The 15,599-nt window shown below is 48.4% G+C and overlaps 1 long non-coding RNA gene and 3 other non-coding genes across 4 annotated transcripts in view; 1 reads left to right on the top strand and 3 right to left on the bottom strand.

Moving 5' to 3' along the window:
- Window positions 1-15,599, bottom strand: part of LOC140460657 (uncharacterized) — a 76,254-nt gene that overhangs the window by 43,568 nt on the left and 17,087 nt on the right. The window lies entirely within an intron of this gene.
- On the bottom strand, window positions 5,683-5,835 carry LOC140461175 (5.8S ribosomal RNA). The gene has a single exon (XR_011954496.1). It is a non-coding gene; the product is annotated as a 5.8S ribosomal RNA (ribosomal RNA).
- Window positions 9,798-9,869, top strand: trnaw-cca (transfer RNA tryptophan (anticodon CCA)). Its single transcript has one exon. It is a non-coding gene; the product is annotated as a tRNA-Trp (tRNA).
- trnae-uuc (transfer RNA glutamic acid (anticodon UUC)) lies at window positions 15,422-15,493 on the bottom strand. The gene has a single exon. It is a non-coding gene; the product is annotated as a tRNA-Glu (tRNA).

Below are 15,599 nucleotides of genomic sequence, written 5' to 3'. Positions count from 1 at the left end.
GTCAACCAATTATTTGATACACTATCATTCTTATAATAATGCACACCTGCCCTTTGACAGGGGAGGGCCATCCATCTCTGTATCTCCACAGATCTCCAGTTTGCATAGTTAGTACTCGCAAACTCCTCCATCCCATCTTCACTATCTTCTATGATGGTATCTGCTTCATCCAATTGTCGATTAATGTTAGGATTCCAGATCTTTTCCATAACCCTTAATTTACTCCATTTATGCATTTTCTCCACTACACTCTCACTCTCAAACCGAAACGAGGCGTGCAATATTTCGTCTTCAGATTTATGTAACGTCCCATATTTCCTCACAATCGAGATTGGAATAAAAGTTGACAGTCTATTTAACGCCAGGCCTCCATCACGGGCTTTAGCATAAAGCACTCCGTCTGTGATCGATTGCGGAAGGTGTAAAAAGGGTCAGTGACAATGCGTCACCTTGCTTTACTCCTCTTAAAATTTCAATGTTTCCGGTTTTACATTTAAAACCTTCCACCTGAGTAAAATTATTCTCATATAAGTTTGTAATTAGTTTAATAAAAATTTGCGGGAGCTGAAATCTTTTCAATGCTGTTATAATTAATCTCTGACTGATGGTATCAAAGGCTTTTGCTATATCTACAAAAACCACAGCTAAATTCCTCTTATTCTTTTTAGCACCTTTCATAACATTTTCCAGGATTTTTATGTTCTCACATCCTGCTACGCCGGTCATAAATCCTTTCTGCCTTTTATTCAGATTTATCGCTTTACTATGTCTATTCGCAACGATTTTTGTAAAGATTCTAAGCATAATTGGCCCTATAGTAATCAGCCTCCAATTATTTATATCTTTTAACTCATCTTCTATTCTCACCTTAGGGATCAGAACCGTTCTACTTATTTTTAACTGGTCTGGAATTTTACCAGTTTTTATCCAAATGGTAAATAGTCTAGGAAATAATAAATCATCCTAAATAGATATCTTAATTATTTCTTTAAGTATTACCCTGTCTGGCCCTGCAGTGGTTTTTACGTTCATCGCCTTTACAGCTAGATCCACGTCTTCCACCGTCACAGGACCAGTCAGAATGCCACTTAAGGATCCCTCACTTTGATTTTTATATTTAGCAAAACCCCTTAAATTATTATTTTCATTCAAATTTGTTAGTCTTTCCTTAAAATATTCCTCTAACTCTACCTTGCTCAGGGGACATTCACTCTTAACTGGGGCCCCCCATTAGGGTTCTTGCTAAATACTGCCTCTTAGTTTTATATAGAACTTGCATTTCTTTAAATTCTCCCTTCTTTTTACTATACCTTTTCTTAGCTTTGTTTTCCTTCTTCTTTCTTTGCCCACTATCCCTTAGCTTAAAACTTACTCTTTTAACATGAGTTGCCTTCTTACCTATCCCATCATCCTTTTTCTTTCCTAATTTATCCATTATCATACCCATACTATTCTCATGATCCTTACTAACAACTTTATTCTTACCCAGGTCATCTTCAATTATTTTTATCAATTCTAATATCGACCTACCATTATAATCTTGACAATCCCTAATAATAGCGTTCTCTTGGTCCCTCTGTTCATTCAATCTTTCTTCCTCCAACACCCTATCTAACACCAGATCACTATCTTGAATTTCATTATTGTCATTAATATTAAAGATCATTTCTAACTCTATACCCTTATTATTGTCGCTAGTTTTATTCTTCTTATTCAATAATCTCCTTTTACCCGAAATTTGTTTCGCGGTTTTAGAACCGATTCTCTCTGCGATACTTTTATTGATAGTCTTACAGCCGCTAAACTCTAATTATAGTTGTTGCAACTTTTCCACCTCAACCTTAGACCATACTCCCCTCTTGTTTCCCTCTCTCTTATCTATCTTATCCTTACTCTTCGTCTTCCCTTCTTTCCTTCTCTCATTTCTCAAGATGGGTTGAGCATGTCTTTCGTGTTGCCCCAACCCTCTGGCTGATTTAAATTTTAACGGGCATCCTTCACACTGGTATGATTTTTCTAATCCACCTCCTTCATTACTATTACTGGTACGATCACTACTACTACTAACATTATCACTCATCTTACATTTTGGATATTGGCACGCTACCGCCTGATAGTTCCCTTCCCAATCGCATTTACTGCACCTAATCCTCACTGATTTAATTCCCTTGCATATTTTCAAGTGTTTCCTAAACACCCCTGTGGTATTGTAGATATTATTACAATAATTACATTTAAAATCTTTTTAGGGTATTTAATTATTAACTCTAGTTTATCTGTTTCTTTAATTACCGGGTGAATAATTCTTCCTTTGTACCTCTCCTCATTGCTCTCTAAATCTCCACATCGACTAAAAACAAATGGCCCTTTAAAATTTGAATTTAAAATCATCCGGCTGTTAAATGGACTTGGCTGTCGAGGGGACTCCTCTACATGCCCTTCCCTTTGAATTCTGTCCTGATTATTCTGGTCAATGTTAACAGCTCCCTCGTGCCTGCCCGAGGACAGCCTTGCCGGAATAATTCTTATGGTCTCTTCCGTCTGAGTCTGAGTCAAGACGGATTGCCCAGTCCCTTTTTGGCTCATACATTTAGCGCATGGAGCCGCCAAAAGCAACCGTGGGGGGCGGTTATTTTCCCGGTCTCCCACTCAACTGGAAATTTTGGAATTGGCCATAATCGCCTCTGCCAAATTTGGTTTCAACCAGACTGAATGGTCACCAGCCGTCTCTTATCTTTTCTGGAGGTCGTATTAGCCGGCCTGGTCTGAGTAATGCTCAAACGATGGAGAAAACAATAAAAACAGTCAGTGGCATATAACACTGCTGAAATCAAGTTCAGACCAAAGATAAAAACGATGGTAAAAACACTGATAAGACCAGACTAAAACAACCACAAGACAATTTAAAATCACCTTCCCGGCAAAAGCTTCCTCATACAGGCCGTTACCAGGGGGAACCACGTGGAGGTTCGACCTTACTTTGTGATCGACAAAATACGTATAAACAAATCACAAAGGTGACTATGCAGGCACCGGTCGGAGACCAACAACCTTAAAAACACTGTAGTCACATCTCCCAAGAGAGGGGATTAGAGAGTCATAGTTACTCCCGCCGTTTACCCACGCTTCAATAAATTTCTGCACTTTGACATTCAGAACACTTGGCAGAAATCACATCGCGTGAACACCGACCTGTGGCCTTCGCGATGCTTTGTTTTAATTAAACAGTCAGATTCCCCTCGTCCGCAGCAGTGCTACGTCAGTTACTAAGGTGGCCAGCCAAGGCCACCCGTCTGCCATGGTAGGACGATGGGCACCGCAGCTGGGCTGATCCACAGGAAGGGCCCTCTGGCACCAGCTCAGCATGGCTCGACCCGACTCGGTGGCAGGACGTGGTTGGGGCGCACTGAGGACATTACACCCCGGTCGACAGACCCACCGGGAGCATGGCGAGCCCGCTCGCCACACGCGGTTCCACGCACCCCCCGAGGGGGGCGGGAGGGCGTGGCAGTGGTCCCTTCCCTCGACTCCGGCGGTGCGGTGATGGATAATGCCTGGGGGCTGTAACACTCGCCCCAAGGAGCAGTGGGCCACCTTCCAAATCCACCGGCCTTCCAAGCTGACCCGAAGCCAGTTGTGGCGCACCACCAGCGGAGGAAATGCGCCAGGCGACAGCTGTGCCCATGCCGGGAGCAGTCCCAGCAGCGGAGATCCGCCAGACCCCAACGTGACCGATTGGAGCCGCCAAGTTGAATCCTCCGGGCAGACTGCGCGGACCACACCTGTTTTCCTCTTAACGGTTTCATACCCTCTTGAACTCTTTCTTCAAAATTCTTTTCAACTTTCCCTTACAGTACTTGTTGACTATCGGTCTCGTGCCAGTATTTAGCCTTAGATGGAGTTTACCACCCACTTTGAGCTGCATTCACAAGCAACCCGACTCCAAGAAGACACAATCTAGACGAGCCTCGCACCGCCACCGGCCTCACACCGTCCTCAGGCTAGGCCTCGATCAGGAGGACTTAAGCATCTGGGCACCGTCAGAGAAAGCGCTTCTATACGCCACATTTCCCTCGCCCGTCAGGCAAGCGGGGATTCGGCGCTGGGCTCTCCCTGTTCACTCACAGTTACAAAGGGAATCCTGGTTAGTTTCTTTTCCACCATTTAGTAATGTGCTTAAATTCAGCGGGTTGTCGCGTCTGATCTGAGGTCGTACCCAGAGTCAGAGGATGGCCAGGCCGCACCGCCAGCGTGCACGCCCCCACCTCTTAGTGGGCGGGCAACGTCTCACCGCAGGGGGGGTTTGGCCGATGCTGCGACGGTCAGAGAGCCAGCCACCCGCACGTCGCTCACCACCCTTGCCAGCGATGGTGTCGACGAGTGGCCGCCCCTGCCACCAACGACGCACGGGGACGTGCTCGGCGCAAATTCACGGGACCGGAGACGCTCCCCCATCCACGGCAGGAGGCGAATCTCGGAAGTGCCGGCAACTTACTCGAGCGGAAGGTTCAGCCCGATTCCTGCCTTGCCAGAGGCCCGGGCACAGTGGTGACGACTCGCCGCCGAGGACGTGCGAGGCGCCAGCAGACAGACTGCCCGACGGTCAGAGAGAGGGAGAGAGAAGCGCTAAGACACAAGTGGCGAATGGGCGCACAGGCACGGCATGCACATCGATCACCAGCCGCAGAATGGCATAGCCTTCAGTGGGGCCGGCGGGCGACGCCGCTCCTGAACCCAGCGGCCCCGAGCCGGACGAGTTGAGGAAGGCATGCTGACGGTGACAGGGTACGGAAGACACAGCGGTGGCCTTCTGGCGACTTGGCCCCCGATAGCCCGACGTTCCGCCGTCCTCCCGATGGTTGGCCGGTGGTATGATAGGTATGCCTGCACGGTGACCGTGCGCACACCACGGCCGCCAACCCCTCCGTGCCTCCCGAGACCGGTGGCAGGACCGAGCAGAAACTTGCGGACTGAACGGGAGAGCCAAAAGCCAGTGCTCCTTGCACGTGCGACCGTCGAAGTCACAGCGTTCGACGAAAACCTCCTCCCTCGGCCAGGGACTCAGCGCCAGCAGGGGAGACAGGATCAGACACCCCACCGGCCACTTAAGGCCAAGGACGAACCACGAGACGGGCGGCTGCAGCAACGGGCGGCCTGCAGCTCCCAGATACGGTCTGTGCCTCTCATCACTCTCAATCGATCAACCATCGAGTCGGGTCAGCGTGTCAAACAGGCGAGCTCCACGGTGAGGCCGGCAGCGCACCAGCACCAGACCTCCGCGGCTCCCTTCACTGTTTCTACTGCCAGCCAACCGAGAGTCAGACCCAGTGCGGACGTGCAGAGCCTAGGCAGACCCCACAGGAAGCTCAACATTTTGAGGCAGCTCCGTGTCCCAAAGACGAAGCGGTGCACGTCGCCGTGTGAACCACCGACGGCCATTCTGGGACCGGTGACAGCCGTACTGGCCCCACTGCCACGACACAGACGGACGCCAGGCCGCGCTCCCTGGCGGGGGGATGGCGTCGAGCCTGACGCATGGAATGTGCAGGGTGCGGGGAAAGGCCAAGTGCTCTGATGCCAGAGGGCTGCGGAGTCTGAACTTAGGGGGACAAAGAGGACGGGTCCTCTGCGACACCTCAGCCGCGCTCTCGCCAGCCAAGACGAGTGCGATTAAATGCCAAATGACCCTCAGACAGGCGTGGCCCCAGGAAGAACCCGGGCCGCAAAGTGCGTTCAAACTGTCGATGATCAATGTATCCTGCAATTCACATTAATTCTCGCAGCTAGCTGCTTTCTTCATCAACGCACGAGCCGAGTGATCCACCATTAAGAGTTGTCTGAGTTTGTTTAAGGTCTCTCCCTCGCCAGAGGAAAGCGACCCAGACCGCACATACACTTCCCACATTAGCAGCACCCACCTGCACGCCGGTGTGCGCGCGTAGCAGGGTGGCAGGAAGCTGTGGGGAGCACCAGCCTGGTGCGGCCAGCGGAAACATATGTCTATTGGGAAAAAAGGCCGCCCAAGAGGCGATGCTTGCCCCCACGCACCGCAGCGACCGAGGCAGGATCTCCTCCACCATGTCGCCCACTGAGTGTTACGAGGCATGCAGCAGCTTTGCCTTAGGAAAAGCAGAGGCCGAAACGGGACCAGCAATCGGTTCGGCAGCGTCACTGACCCGTGCACGTGGCGGGGTGTTGGCGAGCGGACCACTGCAAAGAGTCGGGGGCTGCAATAGCCAGAGTTGATGGCCGCCCGGCCCGGCCACTGCCAAGGTGGGCTAGGAAACTCGGCAACGTGGGCTGAGAAAGAGAATAGATGGGGGAACAGAGGGATGGAGAGCAGAGGGTGTGGGGGAGAGAGAAAACGCATGGGGAGTCAGAAGATGGGAAGAGGGACTGGACAGGGATGCAGAGGGTGGGGGTGAGAGAAAGAAAGAGAAAGAGAATGGACGGTGTGCCGGAGGTGGCGAGGGATTGGCCAAGGGTGCCGTGGGTGGCACGGGGGAATGGAGAGGGCAGAGCCATGAATGGCGGGGGAGATTGGATGGAGGTGCTGTGGGTGCTACAGGGGAGAATGGGCAGGTCGTGCAGTGGTTGGTGGGGGAGAATGGACAGGGGATGCAGTGTGTAGTGGGGAGAATGGACAGGGGCACTGTGTGTGGCAAGGAGAATGGTCAGGGGATGCTGTGGGTGGCTGGGAGAATGGACTGGGTGCTGTGGGGGGTGGGGAGAATGGACAGGGGGCACTGTGTGTGGTGGGGAGAATGGACAGGGGATGCTGTGTGTGGTGGGGGAGAATGGACTGGGTGCTGTGGGTGGCGGGGAGAATGGACAGGGGGCACTGTGGGTGGCGAGTAGAATGTAAGGGGATGCTATGGGTGGCGGGGAGAATGGACAATGGCACTGTGGTTGGCAGGGGTTAAGGCCAGAGGCACTGTGGTGGTGGAGGAATGGACAGGTGGTGCTGTGGGGTGTTTGGGTCTTGGAGGGAGATGGTGGTGGTGAAAGCATCCCACTCACTCCCAGCATCCCCTTCTCTGCACACATGCGGTGCACATTTTTGTGAGTCTGGATGGGATTCTGTTTGGAGGGTCAGTCTTGACTCGATGGGCCAAATGGCCTGCTCCCACAATGTAGGGATTCTATGATTAGGAGAGCTGTCAAACCAACAACTTCTAATTGGTGAAGTAAAAGACCAGGAGCCAATCTTTAAGCAGTTTTCCATTCATTCACTCAAATTGCCCTTTCAATTGAATTCCTTGAATTTAATGTGTTCCGTTGTAGTTTAATTATGATCCATGAAAAGCAACATCCAGTCACATCTGAGGGAAGAACCAACTCAACTGACTGAACAAGTGTAACAACTCTTCTGTATGCACTTTAGATGTGACATCCTCTCCCTCTCTCTCTGTTGAGCCAACGGGATTACCAGGGCTAGAATTTCCACTCCCAAAATACAATTGCTAATCTACTGTTTGCTTCTGCTGCTTAACATAAGGATTTAAAAGCTGCTAGCCTGATTCGCAGAAAGCACAAAAACAGACTGTTCACTTGCACCTGCGCAGAGATAAAATTTCATTTGGAATAGATCACAAAATAACAACCGGTGCCAATCCCTCAACTCTGTGTTACACATGGAGGGAGGGGAGGGGAACTAAAGTGTTTTACTCTCCGATGTTAGAGGGCAGGACAAAGTTTCAGCCAGTGGGAAGTTAAAATTAAACCCTGTGCTGTTTTCTGTTATAAAAACTCAAACCACATGGATTTGGTGGGATTAAAAAATGAAGGAAAGGGAGCTTGCAAAGTTTCCAAGCCCCCACAACACCCACACACAATTCCCTCTGCTTAGCTGGAGACAGTGCTGCCCTCCCCTGTTTAGGAGTAATCTCTGCAAAGGTGGTGGTATTGACAGTGAGGAGGATGGTCTCTGGCCACAGTTTGATACCAATCAGCTGGTAAATGGGGCAGAGAGATGGAATTTAATCTCCAGGCATTCTGGGAAATGTAATAATGGAGGAAAGTAATCAATAAATAGTAGGTCCCTACAGAGTGCTGAGGAACAAAGGAACCTTGCTGTCCAAGTCCAGAGATCACCGAAGGTATCAGTACAGATAAAACTAGGGAGTGAGGAAGGCATAGATTTGTATTTTTTTCATACAGAGGGCGGTGCGTGTGTGGAATGGGCTACCAGAGGAAGTGATGGAAGCTCGTACCATTATAACATTTAAAAGGCCTCTGGTTGGGTATATGTATTGGAAGGGTTGAGAGGGATATGGGTCAAATCCTGGCAAATGGGTCACGAGATTAATCTAGGATATCCAGTCAGCATGGGTGAGCTGGACTGCAGAGTCTGTTTCTGTGCTGTATGACTTTACCCGCCTAATTCAATGCAAGTTTCAGCAACATGTCTGCAGCTTTATGCTTTTAGACATTAACAATGTTTCTGAGTATATCATTTCAGCTGTTCTCAATTTTAAAATCAGCCATTTCTTGTGCACCCGTCTTCCAGGTTGATTCATCACCATCCATTCTCTCTCTTTCCCGAGAAGGGCTTGATACAGCAATCAAAGAGGGTTCGAGGTCCGAGAAAGGATGGGGGGTGGGGTGGGGAATGGACAGGGGCACAGAGGCTGGGGGAGAAGAGAGGGAGAGAGAATGGATAGGGGAGCAAAGGGTAGGGAGAGAGAGAGAGAAAATGGACAGGGGACAGAGAGTGGAGGGGATCAGAAAGACTTGGGGACAGAGAATGGGGGGCAGAAAATGAGGGGGAGAAAGAGAGAATGGCTGGGCAGAGAGATTCGGTGAGTGCAGACTGTGAGGAGAGAGAGAATGCATGGGGACAGTGGGTTGGGAAAGTGACAGCACAAATCCCACCTTACCCAGGAATGGTGTCAGTGTTCCATGAACTGGAACCCACTCCATTAACAGCAGACTTGGGGGCAATCGTTTCTCAATAGACACATGGCTAAAACGGTAGATTCATATAATCCCTACGGGCCATTCGGCCCATAAAGTTCAGACTGACCTTCCAAACACCCACATTCCCCATAGTTAACCCACCCTAGTTTGCAGATCCCTGGACACGTCAGCATGGCCAATCCACCCTAAACTTCAGATGGTTAGACTGTCGGAGGAAACTGGAGCACCCAGAGTTCACCCATGCAGTCACAAAGGTGAGAACATGCCAAAGTCCACACAGAGAGCTGCATGAGAGTGGAATTGAACCCAAGTCCGTGGTACTGTGAGGCAGAGTGCTAACCACTGAGCCACCATACCACACAGAGCTTTGAAGTTCTGCTATGTCTTTGTAGTTTCTGACTTCTCATTAGCCTTCAGCAGAGGTTCTCTCCTCCTGACATTGTTAGACCACGCCTGCTGCAACCTCCCTTTTCCATGTCTCCAGCCCTGAGCACACAGGTTCCCAAATCCTGGCACCAGGCAATCTGGTCTTCTGCTGCCAACTGCAGAGAATGGTGACAATCCCTGCCACTATTCTCTCCCTGACCACCACTGCCCCCTCCCCAACATTGTTCTTAATCCCACGACGCAGCCAGTTAGCTCCTCACTCGTGCAGACCTCTCTCAGATCCCCTTTATCTGTCTGACCTGTGCTGACACCCTCCTGACCCTGTCCACTGACCCAGTCAGAAGGCTTTGTCTGTCGAGGAATAACCATCTCCCAGAATAAAGTGTCCAGTTAACTTTCCCCTTTTCCCCCCAACAGAACAGACATGAACGTGAAATTATTGTAGTGCGATTACTTCCCTTAAGCATGAATAGAGGCTCTTAGCCGCCCGTGAGCTTGTGGCGCAACAGTAGCGCGTCTGACTCCAGATCAGAAAGTTGCGTGTTCAAATCACGTCAGGCTCACTGCAATCAACTTCTTACATTTCAAATCAAGAAAAGAATACGTTCTTTCCGTATATCGGTCGTGTCAAATCTTCTTTGCGGTAACTTTCGATCACACGTGAATCTTTGCTGTCAGTTTGATTTGTGAACACTGTGTCAGGGAGCTGGTGTGCCCAGTGTTTGGGTTAATGCTCAGCTCCCCGCAATGTGAGAAGTAAAACACAGACTGCTTGTTCAGTTGGTGACGGCGGGGTGTGAATAATATTATACCGATATTTTTACAACATAATCTAGAGATTGCCATCCATGTTTTAGTCACATCAAACTGCCACGTAATGCTGTTATGGCCTCAGTAAACTATAATAACGTGAAGATCGCTGGGATGATTTTCTACATCCGACTGCAATATAAACACAGATCATTGCTTCCAGTTTTGGTGGAACAAAACACATTGTTTTGGTGGATAATTACAGTTAGTGCAAACACAGCTAGCCATCGATAAATATTAATCCTGTTCACTTCAATGGCCAAATTTCAATTCAGAAACCAAGTGCACTCGGCTGCTTGTAACATAGACAACATGACAAAATGGCTCATAGGAGGAGAAATGGGGCATTGAGGAGGAGTGAAATGTTTGCTTTTGGTCACCTCCACAATTGTTAGAAAAACAGGTTGAAAGGATTCTTAAAAGGTGTCTGAAGGAGTGGTGAGGGATAACACTTCAGACAGCGCAAAGGGGAAGACCACTTTCTAGTGGAAGGAAAAGACATTCCTTATTTCTGAAAGAAAAGGGAAACAGAAGAGGGGATGAAATCTGACTTGGGAGCTATTTCCTATTCGTTGAGGATGTTGCTTCATCACAGTCTTGGTTTAGAGCATAAGCTCTTCATCAGGAATAAAGGGTGACCCAAGGGGGCTGAGAGATAAATAAGAAGGAAGTGGGGCTGGAGGGAAGGCAGCTGGGAGTGCAATAGGTAGATGGAGGTAGGGATTGATGGTGATAGGTCAGAGATGAGGGTGGAGCAAATAGGTGAGAAGCAAGGTGGACAGGTATGACAGGTCAAGAGGTTGGTGTCGAATTGGAAGGTTGGATCTGGGACAAGGTGGGGGAGAGGAAATAAGGAAACTGATGAAAACTGCATTAATACCGTGTGGTTGGAGGGTCCCAAGGCAGAAGATGATGTGTTTTTTTGACAAGCGTCGGGTAGCAAGAATTTGGCAGTGGAGGAGGCCCAGGACTTGCATGTCCTTGGTGGAATGGGAGGGGGAGGTAAAGTGTTCAGCCACAGGGCCGTCGGGCGTTCAGTTTCAGTGTCCCAGAGCTGTTCCCTGAAACGTTCCGCTAGTTGGCGTCCAGTTTCCCCAATGAGGATGAGACCATATTGCGAGCAATGGACATAATCTTATAAATAGATTGCATAAATCTTAGCCTGCCAGAAAAGAAAATTTTAATTAAATTGGATGACTGCATGAAACGGTTTGTTGGTCAGATTTGAATCATCACTCCCGAATGAGACAAAGCCATGAATATCAGTGAACTGCTCTTATTGTTGTAAACCATAAGTTCCTGATGTATTTTCACAACTTACTGGTATTCACACCTGCACATTTAATGTCACACTCTGACATCAAAAATGAAATTACAGCATTAATTTTGACTGAAATTAATCGAACAAACAAATTAATAGCACATAGTGAATACCAAGTCTGATTAAAATGAAATTAAATTTGACCAAAAAAATATAAAATCAATATCTGAGTTCAGAAATGGGGGTAGGGCATTCGGCAAGAAATGCAGCATCATAGAAGGTGCTCCTCCAGGGAGTGTATTTTACCAACTACCATTGCTAAATATAAACACTCTCATATGATCCTTCGGTTTTAAAGTAAACCATAGCCCCATACAGTAGGTACCATTTAAATGAGTTAAAAATACAAGCCTTGAGCAAATCCATCTTCCAGACTTACCCCCCGTTTCTTGGAGCTTGGACCTTCCTCCAGCTCCGGGTGGTCGTTGAATTCCTGGGCTCCAGCTGCCACAGCCACTCCTCCACTGAAGAAGCTTTGGGAAGCAGATGCAAAGGCAAGATACAGAACAGAGGGCCTTTGTATATGAAAGCAGCTTACAGAGACATTGATCAATAGAATCACATGGTTTTGACCCATCGACCTCTGGGTTATTTGCCCAGCACACTCACGCAGCATTACTCTGCTTTTGGGCTCCCAGCAGCTGGATTGTGGATCAGTTTAATGGAGGTCTTATATCTCTGACAACATCGGTACACAAGGCAGTGAAGAAAGCCTTCAGCACACTGGCCTTCATCAGTTAGGGAATTGAGTATCGATGTTGGCAAGTTATGTTGTAGTTTTGCAGGACGTTGATGAGGCAAGCCAGGCAGCACCAGAATATGGAGTGGTCAGCGTTTTGGGTATTAACCCTTCTTCAGGACTGAAACGTTTGCTTCTCCATGAGAAATGATTTATGGTAATGTTGCTGTGGGTTGTCGGGCTTGCACTCCAGGGAGACTCTGAAGACGCTGGAGCTGTTTTCACTGCAGCATCAGGATGCAGAGGAGTGACATAATAGAGGTTACAAAATCATTAGGGGCATGGACAGGTTAATAGACAAGGTCTTTTCCCTGGGATGGGGGAGTCCAGAACTCGAGGGCATAGGTTTAGGGTGAGAGGCGAAATATATTAAAGGGACAACTTCTTCATGCAGAGGGTGGTGCATATATGAAATGAGCTGCCAGAGTATATGGGTCAGGTGCTGTCAAATGGGACTAGATTAATTTAGGATATAAGGTCAGCATGGACAATTTGGACCAAAGGGGCTGTTTCCATGCTGTACGTGTCTCTGACTACTGGTCCTGATGTAAGTTTAAAATAGAGTCCAAGTAACTTGGAATAGTTCATTCTTATTGACCTCACCTCCTGAAAAGTTTCAAATGAATCCCTCTGAGAGATTCTGTTTAAATATGCTGAGTTGGACAAAGTATCCCATCAAGTTTAACACAAACGCAGATTTGAAGAAGTCAGAAGTCAGAACACCAAGGGGACCAAAACTGATCACAATATTCCAGGTGCAGCCTCATCAACTGTATTCTGAATTGCTGTGTTCTCCCAAACTTCTGCTTGCAGCTTCGGGTTGCAATATGTAGTGGCTTAGTGGTTACCACTGCAACCTCACAGCGCCAGGAACCCAGGTTTGATTCCAGCCTTGGATGGCTGTCTGTGAGGAGTTTGCACATTCTCCCAGTGTCTGCGTGGGTTTTCTCTGGGTGATCCTGTTTTCTGCCATAAACCAAAGATGTGCAGGTCATGTGGATTGGCCATGCTTAATTGCCCATAGCGTTAGATGCATTAGTCAGAGGGAAATGGGTCTGGATGGGTTACTCTTCGGAGGGTTGGTGTGGACTTGTTGGGACGAACGGCCTGTTTCCACACTGTAGCAAATCGCATCAGCACGACTTTTGTCTCTAACGAATGGCAGAGTAGACTCGATGGGCCCAATGGCCTACCTTATGCTCCGATGGTCTTGCAGTCTTAGGATTCTCGGGATCATTTCAGTGGCAATGTGCAGTCCCTGACTCAATGAGCAGCAGCGCCCCCGCTGGTGCTTCCGCAAGTTGCAAGAAAACATGAACCTCTTCCCACACTTGGGCCAGCTGCAGAACCTCCCCCTGCTGAAGGACACACTATTGTTTCAGCAGGGCGGAGGAATTGCTGAAGGCCTTCCCGCACTCAGGGCAGCAGAATGGCCTCCCCCCGCCCCCGTGTGGACCAGCTGGTGTTTTCGCAGTGTGGAGGAGCGGGTAAACCCCTTCCCACCCTCGGGGCAGGAGAAAGGCTTCTCCCTGGTGTGAATGGACTCGTGCCTCAGCAGGGCTGAGGAATTGCTGAAGGCCTTCCTGCACATAGGGCAACTGAACGACCTCTCCCCCATGTGGACCACACCAATGGGCCAGCAGGTCAGAGGAAAGAGCAAAGCCCTTCCTGCACTCAGGGCAGAAGAACGGCCTCTCCTCAGTGTGGACCCCACTGGTGTCACAGCAGGTGGGAAGAACTGCTGAAGGCCATCTCGCAGTTGGGGCCAGAGAACAGCCTTCCCCTGTGTGGACCAACTGGTGCGTCAGCAGGGCAGAGGAATCACTGAAGTCCTTCCCACACTCAGGGCAGCAGAAGGGCGTCTTCCCCTCTGTGGGCCCATTGGTGCTTCAGAACCCTTTCAAATTTCACAATATCTTTCTGACAGGAGGGAGACCAGAATTAAACACACTATTCCAAAAGTGGTCTAACCAATGTCCTGTACAGCCACAACATAACTTCCCAACTCCAATACTCACTCAGAGGATTGGGAAAGCTTTCAAAACCCACAAAAAACAAACAGGAAAGAATGGAGGGACAAACCGCATTATTGAGAGTCAGCTTGGAAGCATCAATGAGAAATCGGCGGACTGGCTTTACTGGGTACCCGTTCTCCTCAAAATACACTATATGCCTATTTCTCTTCTGTTCTTCGTAGTTTCTCTGTGCTGCAGTATGTAGTGGCTTGTTGAAATAATGTCCTGATGCAGCCTCGTTTGTGGGTGTTGGGATGATTGCTTCTGTAGTAAAGTATTTGGTTTGTGTGTGTTGTTTTTCTGTAGATGCTAGTTTGAAGTACCCCATTGACTGTTCGCTCTACTGTGACATCTAAGAATGGCACTTTGTTGTTGTTCTCCTCCTCTTAAAACCAGAATCCCCCCTCAGGCCATAGTCTCACCACTTGGTACAGCAATATACAGACTAGTCAAAGACCTCCAATGAAGACTAAAACTCCAAGTCAAAGATTCACACCACTCCATTTCCTCCATCCAAGAATTCCTGCATACCAAAGACACTAAGATAGAAGAGGATGGAATAATGTTATCCTTTGACATAACAGCTCTTTTCACATCCATTAACATCAACGTGGCCAAAGAAAACTGAAGACACTACTCGAAGAACCAAAGACACAAACACAGCACCAACGTCATCAGCAAAGATAACACTGTCAAGCTCGTGGAACTGTACCTTACCACCTACTTCATATTCAGTAACAAGCCTTACAAACAAATCAACGAAATACTGATGATACCACCAGTATCAGGATTCCTTGCAGAAGAATAATGCAGAGACTCGCACAAACAGCCCTTCCAACGACCCAAGCCAAACTTTGTGTCCTCCACAGTGATGACACTTTTGTCATCACAAAATGAAACAAATTAGAGGAAACCTACAACACCATCAACAATCTCTTTACTGGCATAAAATTCACAAAAGAGGAGAACAACAACAAAGTGCCATTTCTAGATGTCACAGCAGAACGAACAGTCAATGGTAAATTCAAAACAGCGTCGACTGGAAAACAATGCACGCGAAACAAGATTTTTCCTAAAGAAGCAATGATCACGACACATACAAAGCAATCTGAATCAGGACACAGATTCAATGAGCCACGACACACCGCAGCACCCAGAAACTACGAAGATAAATAAACAATTGCACAGCACATTTTAGAAGGATGGGCAGACTTTACCCTTGAAAATTGCTTCCCTGGCCGGGAATCGAACCCGGGCCACGGCGGTGAAAGCACCGGATCCTAACTACTAGACCACCAGGGAGACATAGAGGCAGCCTGTCAGCTCTATTGAAAATGTCTTCCCTGCCCGGAAATCGAATCCGGGCCACGGTCGTGAGAAGGTGTTCACCTGTGTATCCAACAATGTC

Source organism: Chiloscyllium punctatum, chromosome 36 (assembly GCF_047496795.1).
Source record: "Chiloscyllium punctatum isolate Juve2018m chromosome 36, sChiPun1.3, whole genome shotgun sequence".
Taxonomy (NCBI): Eukaryota; Metazoa; Chordata; class Chondrichthyes; order Orectolobiformes; family Hemiscylliidae; genus Chiloscyllium; species Chiloscyllium punctatum.
Note: the sequence above shows the minus strand (reverse complement) of the source record. Positions and strands in the feature narration are given on the sequence as shown.